Source organism: Saccopteryx leptura, chromosome 2, assembly GCF_036850995.1.
Source record: "Saccopteryx leptura isolate mSacLep1 chromosome 2, mSacLep1_pri_phased_curated, whole genome shotgun sequence".
NCBI lineage: Eukaryota > Metazoa > Chordata > Mammalia > Chiroptera > Emballonuridae > Saccopteryx > Saccopteryx leptura.
Genome location: NC_089504.1, coordinates 202,487,463 through 202,502,393, shown reverse-complemented (window position 1 = coordinate 202,502,393; position 14,931 = coordinate 202,487,463). Strand labels below are relative to the sequence as shown.

Sequence of the window (14,931 nt, the reverse complement as noted above, 5' to 3'; positions counted from 1 at the left end):
ACATTGGCCCTCCTGTGATCAACAGGTTGGATTGCCTTTCAAAATCTGAATTATTTCCTCTAAGTATTAACTAGCTCAATGTGCAAGACATGGGCCTATAAGTCTAAAAACACCAGACAAAACAATGACTATGCTTTATATTAAAATATTTTATTTCAATAAAATTACTTAAACATTAATGGCAAGCTGATTTCACATTTTTATGTTTTTCTACTATATATCAATAAGATAATGCAACAATATCTAGTGAAGCTTATGGAAATAAATCATAATACTTTATAGTCAAGTTGCAAATTATAGTTTATGTTGTTTTCTCAATTTCAGTGTTAAATACTGTTTAAATTTTACTATTTTGTTAAAAAAATACGAATTAATATATTTTTAATACATTTTAATTATTTTAAAAGCTAAGGAATAAGCTCACAAGGAGCTTTTGAGTGTGCCAGGAAATTGCTCCTCTTAAGTATTTCAATAAGTACTAGTTCTACCACACAATAGTTGAGTTAAATTAATCAATAGATTATCTGGGACTTGCTAGAGTTTGGGGGAGTTCAGAATTTTCCCAGCATCATCAGAAAAAATTCTGCATGTCCAAGTCACATTTTTTCCAAAGCCAAGCCACTACTACTATAACAGTTTCAACATTTGACATACTAGTCCCATACTATCTACTACAATTGGTGTTAAAAGCTTGAGCTTTTTCAGCTGGGCTCAGGAGAAATTTAGTCTAAAACACACATATCTTCCAGTTTTGTGACTAAAACAATCCCAATAACAAAGAAAATATTTTTATAATGTATATGAACATAGTCAAATATATTTCATCTACTTCTGATAGCAAAGAGGAATAAAAGTTAAAAATCATAAATTAGACTTCCTTTTATAGTTATGTCAGAAATAATAATTCATCTTAATGAATAATTTATTCTTTGAGGATTAGTGTCAACATGACTAAGTTTATGTGCCCACTGGGAAACTTGAGAAATTAAATCATATTTTAAATGTTGAAAACAGGCTTATTTATTCATGAATACTAGGACCTATAATCAAGTTATGATTAGGGCCATGATCAGCAACAACAAAAGAAAATTTTCAACATATATCTGAGCTAGGACTTTAATTTTACAAATTCACCTGTTATTCTTCCCGACAAATTTTAAATGTTTCTCCCTAAGGGAAACAAAGATTAAAATGTGCGCCTTTTCTATTAGTATCACTGAAGTTCATTCCTGATGTTTTGAAAACTTTAACTCTAAGCAGGCATAAAATCAATTAAGATGTAAGATCACCCTACATATTTTATCTCCCTCCAAAAAAAAAAAAAAGTCTTCTACATTCTTGTCCAAGATCTTACTGAAACAGGAATCTTACAGTAATGGGCAGAGTCTCTTGTTACCATCAAATCATATGAAAAAAGTATCTTTATAAACCTCACAGTTTCCAAAATAACATTTTGGTTATTTACATCTGAAATCTTATTTTTTAGTGATCAAAAAATCTGTAAAAAAAAGATGCCAAAAAAGTTGTTGCAAAGCCCAAAGAAGAGGCACCACACCATGTAAAGGTATTATAATTAATTGATAAAAATATGGCCTTACTGCTTTTCCCTTGATTAAATATTTATCCCAAATAGTGGAGGGTGGAAGAAGGTAGGAGTTTTAATGCACAAAATGGTAGCTTCACCTTCACTTATTCTCACCCTCTTTTTTGACTCAGTCCCCATTTTCTCTTTCTCAGTTTTCTTAATTCTCCCCTATCCTCCTGTGTCTGTCCACAAACCCCAATGGCAACACCAGAGAATTCTTGTTATCTCTGAATGCTATACTGTATAAAGAAGGCCTTGCCCTCTAGTCCAACAGCTGGTCTTGATCAAATGACTCCAATAAAAGGTCAAGGGCTGATGTGAATTTCAGCTGGTTGCTCTATCCCAATTCAGCATCCTTCCTGGTTCATCTAAGGAAATGTCAATATTTACAGGAAAAGAAAACTTTTTTGAAGAGGGATCAATTCAATTATCTGAATTTTTATATATCTTGAAATGTTTTTAGAAAACGGGGAATGAAATGTTTTCTCCATTTTCTTTCTTTTTTTTTTTTAAATAATTTTATTTTTAGTGGGGCGACATCAATAAATCAGGATACATATATTCAAAGATAACAAGTCCAGGTTATCTTGTCGTTCACTTATGTTGCATACCCATCACCCAAAGTCAGATTGTCCTCTGTCACCTTCTATCTAGTTTTCTTTGCGCCCCTCCCCCTTTCCCTCTCCCTCTCCCCCCTCCTCCCGTAACCACCACACTCTTATCAATGTCTCTTAGTTTCACTTTTATGTCCCACCTACGTATGGAATAATGCAGTTCCTGGTTTTCTCTGATTTACTTATTTCACTTCGTATAATGTTATCAAGATCCTACCATTTTGCTGTAAATGATCCAATGTCATCATTTCTTATGGCTGAGTAGTATTCCATAGTGTATATGTGCCACATCTTCTTTATCCAGTCGTCTATTGACGGGCTTTTTGGTTGTTTCCATGTCCTGGCCACTGTGAACAATGCTGCAATGAACATGAGGCTGCATGTGTCTTTACGTATTAATGTTTCTGAGTTTTGGGGGCATATACCCAGTAGAGGGATTGCTGGGTCATAAGGTAGTTCTATTTTCAGTTTTTTGAGGAACCACCATACTTTCTTCCATAATGGTTGTACTACATTACATTCCCACCAACAGTGTATGAGGGTTCCTTTTTCTCCACAGCCTCTCCAACATTTGCTATTACCTGTCTTGTTAATAATAGCTAATCTAACAGGTGTGAGGTGGTATCTCATTGCAGTTTTGATTTGCATTTCTCTTATAACTAAAGAAGAAGAGCATCTTTTCATATATTTGTATTTCTTCCTGGGAGAAGTGTCTGTTTATGTCCTCTTCCCATTTTTTTATTGGATTGTTTGTTTATTGTTGAGTTTTATGAGTTCTTTGTATATTTTGGATATTAGGCCCTTATCTGAGCTGTTGTTTGAAAATATCATTTCCCATTTAGTTGGCTGTCTGTTTATTTTGTTATCAGTTTCTCTTGCTGAGCAAAAACTTCTTAGTCTGATGTAGTCCCATTCATTAATTTTTCCCTTCACTTCTCTTGCCTGTGGAGTCAAATTCATAAAATGCTCTTTAAAACCCAGGTCCATGAGTTTAGTACCTATGTTTTCTTCTACATACTTAATTGTTTCAGGTCTTATGTTTAGATCTTTGATCCATTTTGAGTTAATTTTAGTACAGGGGGACAGACTGTAGTCCAGTTTCATTCTTTTCAATGTGGCTTTCCAGTTTTCCCAGCACCATTTATTGAAGAGGCTTTCTTTTCTCCATTGTGTGTTGTTGGCCCCTATATCAAAAATTATTTGACTATATATGTTGTGGTTTTATTTCTGGGTTTTCTATTCTGTTCCATTGGTCTGAGTGTCTATTTTTCTGACAATATCATGCTGTTTTGATTGTTGTGGCCCTATAATATAGTTTGAAGTCAGGTATTGTAATGCCCCCAGCTTCATTCTTTTTCTTTAGGATTGCATTGGCTATTTGGGGTTTTTTATAGTTTCATATAAATCTGATGATTTTTTGCTCCATTTTTAAAAAAAATGTCATTGGAATTTTGATGGGAATTGCATTAAATTTGTATATTGCTTTGGGTAATATAGCCATCTTGATTATAATTATTCTTCCTAACCAAGAACAAGGAATATTCTTCCATCTCATTATATCTTTTTTGATATCCCTTAACAATGGTTTATAGTTTTCATTATATAAGTCCTTTAAATTCTTTGTTATGTTTATTCCTAAGTATTTTATTTATTTTTGTTGCAATCGTGAAGGGGATTATTCTTTTGAGTTCATTATCAATGTTTCATTGTTGGCATATAGAAAGGCTATTGACTTCTGTATGTTAATTTTGTATCCTGTGACCTTACTGTATTGGCTTATTGTTTCTAGTAGTCTTTTTGTGGATTCTTTGGGGTTTTCGATGTATAGGATCATATCATCTGCAAAATGTGATACCTTTACTTCTTCTTTTCCGATATGGATGCCTTTTATTTCTTTGTCTTGTCTGATTGCTCTGGCTAGAACCTCTAGTACTACATTAAATAAGAGTGGAGAGAGTGGACAACCCTGTCTTGTTCCTGATTTAAGGGGGAAAGCCTTCAGTTTAGTGCCATTTAATATGATGTTAGCTGATGGTTTATCATATATGGCCTTTATCATGTTGAGATATTTTCCTTCTATACCCATTTTGTTGAGAGTCTTAAATATAAAATTGTGTTGTATTTTATTGAAAGTCTTTTCTGTGTCTATTGATAAGATCATCTGGTTTTTATTCTTTGTTTTGTTGATATGGTGTATTACGTTAACCGTTTTACGTATGTTGAACCATCCTTGAGATTCTGGGATGAATCCCACTTGAACATGATGTATTATTTTTTTAATATGTTGTTGTATTCGATTTGCTTGTATTTTGTTTAGTACTTTAGCATCTGTATTCATTAGAGATATTGGTCTGTAGTTTTCTTTTTTGTGCCATCCTTGCCTGGTTCTGGTATGAGGGTTATGTTGGCCTCATAAAATGTGTTTGGAAGTATTGTTTCTTCTTCAATTTTTTGGAAGACTTTGAGTAGAATAGGAACCAAGTCTCCTTTGAATGTTTGATAAAATTCGCTGGTATAGCCGTCCGGGCCTGGACTTTTATTTTTGGGGAGGTTTTTAATGGTTTTTTCTATTTCTTCTCTACTAATAGGTCTGTTTAGGCTTTCTGCTTCTTCTTGACTCAGTTTAGGAAGGTTGTATTGTTCTAGGAATTTATCCATTTCTACTAGGTTGTTGAATTTAGGGGCATAAAGTTTTTCTTAGTATTCTACAATAATTCTTTGTATAGCTACGGTGTCCGTGGTGATTTCTCCTCTTTCATTTTGGATTTTGTTTATATGAGTTCTTTCTCTTTTTTCCTTGGTAAGTCTTGCCAAGGGTTTGTCAATTTTGTTGATCTTTTCAAAAACCAGCTCATTGTTCTATTAATTTTTTCTATAGTTTTTCTGTTCTCTATTTCATTTATTTCTGCTCTGATTTTATTTTCTTCGGCTGGTTTTGTGTTGTCTTTGTTCTTCTTTTTCTAGTTCCTTAAGGTATGAAGTGGTTCACTTGGGCTCTCTCTTGTTTGTTCATATATGCCTGAAGTGTTATGAACTTCCCTTTTATCACTGCTTTTCTTCATCCCATAGATTCTGATATGTCATATTGTCATTTTCATTAGTCTGTATATATCTTTTGATCTCTGTGCTTATTTCTTCTTTGACCCATTCATTTTTTAAAAGAGTGTTGTTTAGTTTCCACATTTTTGTGGAATTTTTTTCCTCTTTTATTGCAGTTGAATTCTAGTTTCAAGGCTTTATGATCATAAAATATGCTTGGTACAACTTCAATTTTTCTGAAATTGCTGATGTTGTTTTTGTGGCCCAAAATATGGTCAATTCTTGAGAATGATCCATGTACACTGGAGAAAAATGTATACTCACTCACTTTGGGATGAAATGTCCTGTAGATGTCGATCATATCTAGGTGCTCTAGTATTTTGTTTAAGGCCACTATATCTTTGTTGATTCTCTGTTTGGATGACTGATCTAGAGCCGTCAGTAGTGTATTAAGGTCTCCAAGTATGATTGTATTTTTGTCAGTTTTTGTTTTAAGGTCAATAAGTAGCTGTCTTATATATTTTGGTGCTCCTTGGTTGGGTGCATATATATTAAGAATTGTTATGTCTTCTTGATTCAGTGTCCCCTTAGCCATTATAAAATGGCCATTTTTGTCTCTGAGTACTTTTGCTGTCTTGTAGTCAGCATTATCAGATATGATTATTGCTATGCCTGCTTTTTTTTTGTATGTTATTTGCTTGGAGTATTGTTTTCCAGCCTTTCACATTGAATTTGTTTTTATCCTTGTTACTTAGATGAGTTTCCTATAGGCAGCATACAGTTGGATTTTCTTTTTTAATCCAGCCTGCTACTCTGTGCCTTTTTATTGGTGAGTTTAATCCGTTTACATTTAGTGTAATTATTGACACTTGTGAGTTCCCTATTCCCATTATATATTGCTTTCTGTTAGGTTTGTGTCTTGTTTGATCCTTCTCTTTCATTTTTCTATCTTTTATTTTTATTTGGTTGTATTCCATACATCTCTCCTCTGTTGCTATCTTTTTTTATGTCATGTGTTTCTGTGGTGGTTTTTCAATGGTGGTTACCTTTAAGTAATGAAAAGTGTTCCTACCCTGTTCATTGTAGTGCACTATTTTGTGAGTACTTTTGTACTCCATCGTCCTTTGCTACTGTTAATCTCCATCTTCTCCCTCCTTTCTTTTTGTTGTTGTCACAGTTTAAATTTGGTTTTTTTATTTTTTTCTTGGAGCTTTTACTTGTGGCTTTATTTTTTTTTTGTTCTTTGTATCTGATTGGAGAATCCCCTTTCGTAATTCCTGGAGTGGGGGCGTTTTTGATGATAAGTTCCCTCATCTTTTCTGTATCTGTGAATGTTTTTATTTCTCCTTCATATTTGAAGGATAGCTTTGATGGGTATAGTATTCATGGCTGAAAGTTCCTCTCTTTCAGGACTTTAAATATTGTGGCCCACTCTCTTCTAGCTTGTAGAGTTTCTGCTGAGAAATCTGATGATAATCTAATGGGCCTTCCTTTATATGCTGTATTCTTCTTTTCCCTGGCTGCCTTGAGAATTTTTTCTTTGCCGTTGGTTTGTGCCAATTTCATTATGATGTGCCTTGGAGTAGATTTGTTGGGGTTAAGAAAACTCGGAGTTCTGTTTGCTTCTTGAATTTGAAGCTTTACTTCTTTCCACAGGCTTGGGAAGTTCTCATCTATTATTTGTTTGAGTATGTTCTCCATTCCATTTTCTCTCTCTTCTCCCTCTGATATACCTATTATTTTTATGTTATTCTTTTTGATGGAGTGAGATAATTCTTGTAGGGCTATCTCATTTTTTTAAATTTTTGAGTCTCTTTCTTCTTCTCTCTGTTGTGCCTCAAGTTGTTTGTCTTCTATTTCACTAATCCTCTCTTCTCTCTGGCCTGTTCTATTAGCTAAGCTTGTTACCTCGTTTTTCAGTTTGTGAATTGAGTTTTTCATCTCGGTTTGATTTGTTTTTATAGTTTCAATTTCCTTGGAAATATATTCTTTCTGTTCATTGAGTTGTTTTCTGAGCTCCCTAAATTGCCTTTCTGTGTTTTCTCGTATATCTCTGAGTATTTTTAGGATTTCTATCTTAAATTCTCCAAGGTTCTATCTTAAATTCATTTAGCTCCAAGGTTTCCAATATATTCAATTTTTTCTCCATAGATTTTTCCTCATCTAGCTGTGTTACCTCTCTTTCTTTTGTATCCATGATATTTGATTTTCTCTTCCTTAATGGCATCTGAGGGTGGTTTTGTTGACAGTATTAATGAGATTTAATAAAGAATAAAAAGTTTAAAAAAATCAAAAAGAGTTGTTTTTTTTTAATTAATAATGAAATAAAGAAAAATAAAAGAAATGAAAAATTGAAAAGAAAAAAAAGAAATTATTCCCCCCTCCTTTTTTCCTCTCCTCTCCTGTCTCCTCTTTCTTGAGACTAAATAGAACAAACAATGCCTGTAATGGAGGGCCTGAATTGAGGAGAAGTAATAAAGGGGCAAAAAGAAAAAAAAGGGGGTATGGATCCACAAAAAGCAAATAAGAGAAAAATTGGTGTCAAGAATAAAATTATTTGCTTTTAGGTATTGGTTGACTAAGAGTTATGATGAGAGGAATAAGAGAAAAACAGGAAAATGGGGGGACAAATTAAAAAATTACTATTGTATTTAGTGGAACAAGAACTAGATAAAATTGAGAGCCAGGGATGGTAGCACTGCTAGTGAGTTAAAAAGGTGAAGTAAAAACCCCCCAAAATGCTACAAACTTAAGTTTGAGTCCCAGATAAGATAATTTGTTCATTATTGAGGTTTGAATGAGAGGAGATATAAAGGAGAAAGGAAGAAACTAATATAGAGGGAGAAAAGAAAGAGAGAGAGAGAGAGAGAAAAAGAGAGAACCACTAAAAGAAGGAAAAATAAAAAAGAGGAGAGAGAGAGTTAAGGGTTTTGTAGTGCAAACCTCATAGAGAGAAAGGAAGCGGAAAGAAAAGATAATGGGAGATTTAACACTTATGGGTAGTGTAGTTCAAGGAGAGGAGAGAGTAAGACCGGCAGAGAGTTAAACGACCAAATTGGAGGAGGAAAAAAAAATATCAAGAATGAAGATAAGAGAAACAAACAAACAAATATAATAAAATGGGATAGGTTATAAAGTCTGCGTATTATTCTTGATTTTGAGAGGTTATCTTCTTGCTTTTTCTTTTCTCTCCCTCTTCCTGGTTGGTGACTCTGTACCCCGGGTTCTGCCCCTTTGTTACACTCAGGTAGAGGTTTTCAGTTGATACGTCTTTATGGCAAGGTCATGTATTGTGCTTTAGTCTCATTGGCAGTTGAGGCTCATTAGCATTTATATGCTGCGCCAGTGAAAGAGTCCTTGTTCCTGGAGCCTTTCTCCTAGTCTTTCCTTCCTCAATTAGTAGCCTGATAATCCAGCTATGGGGTTGCGGCTGCCTCTGCCTGGATAGTAAGAGGCTCAAAGAGCTGGCAACTTTCCACTCTATTCCCACTCTGCACAGGGCTCTGGATAAGGCTCAGTCAGTCAGTGCTGCTAGCATAATCAGGCGAGGCTTCCACCCACTCAAAGACCTCTGGCTCTACCACTCTGTGGGATAACACAGGCGCGCACTGCCGAGGCACTTGGAGGATTCTCTCGCCCACTATCTGTGCGCGCAGACCAGGATATCAGGCCGGCAGTCTCACAATCTGAGTGAAACCCTCTCCCGCACAGAAAAGTTCCAGCGTTGGAAATGGCTCTCGCTCCGTCCCCATGCGCGGCTTTTTCAAGTTGCTGGGGCGGCCTGAGATTCCGCTTTTGGCCCACACAAAGGCCTGTGGGATAACACAGGCGCACACTGCCGAGGCACTCGGAGGAATCTCTCACTCACTATCTGCGCGCGCAGACCAGGATATCAGGCCGGAAGTCTTACCCTCTGAGTGAAACCCCCACGCGCACAGAAAAGTTCCAGCCTTGGAATTAGTTCTCGCTCCCTCCCCGTGTGTGGCTTTCCCAGGGTGCTGGGGCGGTCTGGAGATTCCGCTTTTGGCCCACACAAAGGCCTCTGACTCTGACTCTCTGTGGGGTAACACGGGCGCCCACTCCTGAGGTGCTGGGAGGAATCTCTTGCCCACTCTCCGTGCGTGCCAACCAGAATATCAGGCCGGCTGCCTCACACTCTGAGTGAAACCCCTCACAAACGGAAAAGTTCCAATGTTGAAATTGGCTCTCACTCCCTCCCCGTGCATGGCTTTCCCAGGGCGCTGGGGCGGTCCGGAGATTCTGCTTTTGGCCCACACAAAGGCCCCTGACTCTGCCTCTCTGTGGGATAACATGGGCGCCCACTCCTGGGGCTTTGGAAGGAATCTCTCGCCCACTATGTGCATGCACTGACCAGGAGATTGGGGAAAATGGCTGCCCCACTTGTCTTTCTTTGTCTGGGTTTGGCGCGAGTGTTAGCTTGTGTTGCCCGGGTTGCCGCAGGAACAGTTTTTCCTCTGCTTGGATCTCCATGCCACAGCCTGGTTCGGCTGTTTGTGCCGCGGCCTGGATCTATTCACCCCCTTTGCCCACCTTAGTTTCTATATTCTCAGTTCCCAGTGAAAGCTGCCCTGTTTAGGTTAGTGAGGAAGGCGGAGTATTTCTTACTCCCTATTTCCTTCGGGGTTTGATTATATATTTAGCCAATTTTTCGCTCGACCATACCTTTGGGTGTATTGTGAAACATCTGGAGGCTCCAAGGATAGGTTTTTCTGTTTTTGGTTGAAGATCTTGTTGAGTTTTGGGGGAGATTTATTGGTATCGCTTCCTACCGCGCCATTACTCTGACGTCATCTCTCCGTTTTCTTAACTAGGTGATAATCTTGTTTACTGGTCTCAGCAGGGGCCTTATTTGAAACTGTATTCAGGAATGCGTGGGTGTAACCTGAGACTCTGAAGGTATATGATCTGCCAGCTTCTCTGGGCAGGGGTGCTTTCTCTGCTTCAGTAGGGGGAGGTGTATCTCAGATCTCCATGAAGACCTGAGTTACTGCCCCTCCTTCCCACTTTTTGTTTTCAGCTGTGTCTTGTTGCGCTGATTGGAGCTGGAGAGCTTTCTGAAGGTAGGTCACACTGAACCACTTTAGGCTTGTGCTGTGTGGAGGGATCAACCTCTCCCCCAGCTATGGCTGTCTCTGCACTGAATAAGTCACCTTTTCAGGTCATCCCACACATTCCTCTGCCCATCACTGTGGAAGACAAGCCAGCCCTCTCAGCACATCTCATTTTCAGGTCCTCAGGCAAGTGTCTGTGAGTGATATTTTCTGCTCTTTTCCTTGGAATGAGAGCCCTTCTGAGCTCTCAGCCTCACCTCCCCTTCCCCTGTTTGCTCCTGGAAGTAGGGGACTCTTCACCACGCCCCGGTGCTCCCTACCAGGCTCCTTGTGGCTTCTCCTTTGCTCCTTGGTTTTTGAGACCTTTTCTTATAGTGCAAAGTTGGGTTTTCATGCTAATTGTTCCTAAATTAGTTTGTAATCCAGTTTGGTGGTATGAGCTGAGAGTCTGTGCGTCTGCCTACTCTGCTGCCATCTTGGAGTCTCCCATAGTTAACTAGTTTTGAAAATGACATTTTATTTTATTTTATTTTTTCTTTTTCTGAAGCTGGAAACGGGGAGAGACAGTCAGAAAGACTCCCGCATGTGCCCGACCGGGATCCACTCGGCACACCCACCAGGGGGCGACACTCTGCCCACCAGGGTGTGATGCTCTGCCCCTCTGGGGCGTCACTCTGTTGCGACCAGAGCCACTCTAGCACCTAGGGCAGAGGCCAAGGAGCCATCTCTAGTGCCCGGGCCATCCTCGCTCCAATGGAGCCTCGCTGCAGGAGGGGAAGAGAGAGACAGAGAGGAAGAAGAGGGGGAAGGGTGGAGAAGCAAATGGGTGCCTCTCCTGTGTGCCCTGGCCAGGAATCAAACCCAGGACTTCCACACGCCAGGCCGACGCTATACCACTGAGCCAACCGGCCAGGGCCGAAAATGACATTTTAAATGTTGAAACTTAGTGTTTGCATTAATTTATTTCAAAATTTGAAATTTTATTCTTTTAAGTGCTCACAGTTGAAAGGAAAGTTCGTAAATTACCTCCTGAACATAAACCTGAACCAAAGGAAGAAGTTGTTCTCTAAAGCGGTATAGTATTTTTCAACTGTTATATCAGCTTTAGGTATATAAAAGTAGACTTAAAGTCTTACAAATGTTTCTGTCCCTTGGTTTTCTTTCAGTTAGATCCCTATTTATCAAAATTTATTTGTAATGCCATTAAAATTAAGATTATAATTTTCATATCTGTTTTATAAGAAGTCAGACATTTTGTAAGTGTTCACAGTATTTTAAAACTTATTTAATAGACATCTAAATTGATAACACTCTAATATCAGTGATGATAGCTGTCATTTTCATGATCAAATTATATAGTAAAATATACTAAATCTATTAAATACTGTAAATTACACCAAACTACTTAAACCTAAATTCAGTATTCAGTTTTAAAGTATGACACATCACCACAACTAATAAAAATATTTTTTAAAAAACTGAACCTTTCTAGTATTTTATACTAATAAGATAATACAGAATTAAAAGCAAAATATTCAAATAAAGAATCAAGTTCTAACTTTGTCCTCACATAGAATTACTGATCTCTCGGCTACATTTCTTTAGCTACCACCCTTCAGTACACTTTATACTTACTTAAATATTTCTCATTAAAATTACAACATAAATTATGGTCAGAGTTTGTTGTTGTTCAAATTTTTCATTTTGTGTTTGGGTCATTACTGCCACAGACTTGTCTCTGAATAGACTATTGATATAAAGTAACTCTGAGTGCTATTCTAAATTAACATCACAACCTTTGATTGAAAAAAACCACACTTTTAGTGTGAATGATAATTTCCCAGGGCACTAGGTCAGGTGGCATGCTTTTCATTTTCTGTGCTTTGTATGTTATTTATGCTTGTTATGTTTATTCAAAGTCTACATTTGTCTGTCTTGGTTTCCATATAAACTTTTTCTCTTTTAAGTTCTAAGAAAGAGACCTGAAGAAGAACCTAAAGTAGAACCTAAAAAAGTAGAAAAAATTAAAAAACCAACAAGTAGGAATCTCAGTAACAATCTGTGATATTATCTTTTAACAGAATGGACATTTAACAAAAGGTTTATCTTGTAAACATAAGTGGAGTAAGCTACAAACATGGCTTCATATCCCATCTCTGTTTTTCATTGTCTGCTTTCTTTAGAAACATTTTTGTAGTAATTCTCAAATCTGTTCATATATTTCCCTGCACTTTATTGTTATGATTGTTTTTCTAATTAAGTTATTTTAATAGAAATGACTGTGAAATAATTAGGATCACTGCAGAATAACTTCATGGGAAGGTGTCAGCAAAAGTTTCTTAAAATTTGGGGGCTTTTGCCTGACTTGTGGTGGCGCAGTAGATAAAGCGTCTACCTGGAAATACTGAAGTCGCTGGTTTGAAACCCTGGGCTTGCCTGGTCAAGGCACATATGGGAGTTGATGCTTGCAGCTCCTCCCCCTTCTCACTCTGTCTCCCCTCTCTCTCTCTCTCTCTCTGTCTCTCCCTCTCCTCTCTAAAATGAATAAATAAAAAATAAATAAATAAATAAATAAAACAAAAAAATTTGGGGGCTTTTATGTGGTTTTTATTTATTTTATTTATTTTATAAATAAATTTTCATTAATGTTACTGGGGTGACATCAATAAATCAGGGTACATATATTCAAAGAAAACATGTCCAGGTTATCTTGTCATTCAATTATGTTGCATACTCATCACCCAAAGTCAGATTGTCCTCCATCATCCACTATCTAGATTTCTTTGTGCCCTCCCCCTCTCCCTTCCCCTCTCCCTCCTTTCCTCCCACGCCCCCCCCGTAACCACCACACACTTGTCCATGTCACTTAGTCTCGTTTTTATGTCCCACAAATATATAGAATCATGTAGTTTTTGTTTTTTTCTGATTTACTCATTTCACTCCGAATAATGTAATCAAGATCCCACCACTTTGTTGTAAATGATCCAATGTCATCATTTCTTATGGCTGAGTAGTATTCCATAGTGTATATGTGCTACATCTTCTTTATACAGCCTTCTATTAAAAGGCTTTTTGGTTGTTTCCATGTCTTGGCCACTGTGAACAATGCTGCAATGAACATAGGGCTACATGTGTCTTTACGTATCAATGTTTCTAAGTTTTGGGGGTATATACCCAATAGAGGGATTGCTGGGTCATAAGGTAGTTCTATTTTCAGTTTTTTGAGGAATCACCATACTTTCTTTCATAATGCTTGTACTACTTTACAGTCCCACCAACAGTGAATGAGGGTCCCTTTTTCTCCACAGTCTATCCAACATTTGCTATTACCTGTCTTGTTGATAATAGCTAATCTAACAGGTGTGAGGTGGTATCTCATTGCAGTTTTGATTTGCATTTTTGTAATAACTAATGAAGATGAGCATCTTTTCATATATCTGTTGGCCATTTGTATTTCTTCCTGGGAGAAGTGTCTGTTTATGTCCTCTTCCCATTTTTTTATTGGATTGTTTGTTTGTTTGTTGTTGAGTTTTATGAGTTCTTTGTATATTTTGGATATTAGGCCCTTATCTGAGCTGTTGTTTGATAATATCATTTCCCATTTAGTTGGCTGTCTGTTTATTTTGTTGTCAGTTTCTCTTACTGAGCAATAACATTTTAGTCTGATGTAGTCCCATTCATTTGTCTTTGCCTTCACTTCTCTTGCCTGTGGAGTCAAATTCATAAAATGCTCTTTAAAACCAGGTCCATGAGTTTAGTACCTATGTCTTCTTCTATGTACTTTATTGTTTCAGGTCTTATGTTTAGGTCTTTGATCCATTTTGAATTAATTTTAGTACAAGGGTACAAGCTGTAGTCAAGTTTAATTCTTTTGCATGTAGCTTTCCAGTTATCCCAGCACTATTTGTTGAAGAGGCTTTCTTTTCTTTTTTGTGTGTTGTTGACTCCTTTATCAAAAATTATTTGACCATATATATGTGGTTTTATTTCTGGACTTTCCATTCTGTTCCATTGGTCTGAGTGTCTATTTTTCTGCAAATACCTTGCTGTTTTGATTGTTGTGGCCCTATAATATAGTTTGAAGTCAGGTATTGTAATGCCGCCACCTTCATTCTTTTTCCTTAGGACTGCTTTGGCTATTCGGGGTTTTTTATAATTCCATATAAATTTGATGATTTTTTTTTCATTTTTTAAAAAAATGTCATCGGAATTTTGATGGGAATTGCATTAAATGTATAAATTGCTTTGGGTAATTGGGCCATTTTGATTATATTTATTCTTCCTATCCTAGAACAAGGAATATTTTTTCATCTCATTGTACCTTTTTTGATTTCCCTTAACAATGCTTTGTAGTTTTTGTTATATAGGTCCTTTACATTCTTTGTTATGATTATTCCTAGGTATTTTATTTTTTTTGTTGCAATTGTGAAGGGGATTATATTTTTCAGTTCATTTTCTAATATTTTACTGTTGGCATATAGAAAGGGTATGAACTTTTGTATGTTAATTTTGTATCCTGCTACCTTACTGTATTGGTTTATTGTTTCTAGTAATCTTTTGGTGGAGTCTTTGGGGTTTTTGATGTATAGGATCATATCCTCTGCAAAAAGTTATACCTTTA

The 14,931-nt window shown here is 36.8% G+C and overlaps 1 pseudogene; it reads left to right on the top strand.

The window, feature by feature from the left end:
* LOC136391771 (titin-like) overlaps window positions 1–14,931 on the top strand; it is a 93,179-nt pseudogene that overhangs the window by 23,077 nt on the left and 55,171 nt on the right.